Source organism: Rutidosis leptorrhynchoides, chromosome 11, assembly GCF_046630445.1.
Source record: "Rutidosis leptorrhynchoides isolate AG116_Rl617_1_P2 chromosome 11, CSIRO_AGI_Rlap_v1, whole genome shotgun sequence".
Lineage (NCBI taxonomy): Eukaryota > Viridiplantae > Streptophyta > Magnoliopsida > Asterales > Asteraceae > Rutidosis > Rutidosis leptorrhynchoides.
The window spans coordinates 391,345,758-391,347,071 of record NC_092343.1 but is presented as its reverse complement, the minus strand read 5'-3'; positions in this window follow the sequence as shown (position 1 = coordinate 391,347,071).

Genomic DNA, 1,314 nt, shown 5'->3' with positions numbered 1-1,314 from the left:
GGTTGGGTTTGTTTGAGTATCGTTTGATAAGGTGGAGGTGGTCAAAACGACCACAAACTACACCTCCTTTAGTATGTAGATGTTAATGTTAATGTTAATGTTAATGTTAATAATTAATATTAATATTAATATTAATTAAAATTAATAATAATATTAATAATATTAATTAATTTTAATATTAATATTAATATTAATATTAATATTAATAATATTAATATTAATTAATATTAATATTAATATTAATATTAATATTAATATTAATAATAATAATAATAATAAGTATCTATAATAAGTAGGACAAAAATGTACTCGTATTTTCAAGTTTAATGAAAAGGTAATGATATATTTACTATCAAGATTATTACATCCACCACAAATATCCATTATTTAATTGTATAGTACAATCTATTAATGAATGAAGTAATTTGAATTGTGGATATATGATTACCCCGAATGAAAGACTGAATATAAGTAAACGTAGGAATTGACACATTAGAGACTTTTTCCACCGTGATCCTTCAAAATACTTAAAATAATAACATATCATTCTTGAGAAAATCCAAATTCAAACCAAACACTCTTAAGTATACCTAATAAAACTAGTTGAAAATCAAGAATGAAGTATGAAAGATGTATTTATTAATTTTTTAAAGACAAACTCACACACACTACTATTACGAATATATCCACGAAATATGTACTTGTTCATAGCAGGACTTGAACCGTCAAGCTTCTGGTTGAAATGGTCATCTTGATACCGCTAGATCACGAAATATTTATAAGTTTTCTTTATACATATAGATAAAAATTTTCCCGATGCTCCCTAAACTTTGTACTAAACATTGTAGGTGACCTTTACTATTTTTTTATTTCATTGACCCCGATCTTTAAAGATATTTCACGGATGACTATGAAATTAACAATCGTTAGATTTGAGCCGTTAAGTGACCTCACGTGAACTGCAAGTGAGGGGCATGTTGGCCAGTTTACGTTATTATGGTATCCAAATAAAACTTACTAGCCGATGGTCCATGAACTTTGTACTAAATACAATAATTTTTTTAAAACATTCTATATTTAATTATTTAATTTTTATAAAAGAAATACATTTCATATCGTACAAGTTTCTTATATCGGGTGAAAGTGTTGGTATGATATGCATTCTGATTCTTATTTCTTCATGATCTGTGGTAGTAGGTCTAAAAAAGCTTGCATTCGATGAAGTGTTGATATGCTGTGTGTATTTGGTCTGAGTCACCACCGATTCACAAAGTTACGGCCACCGCCTTACTTGACCGACCTGCCACTCTTTAA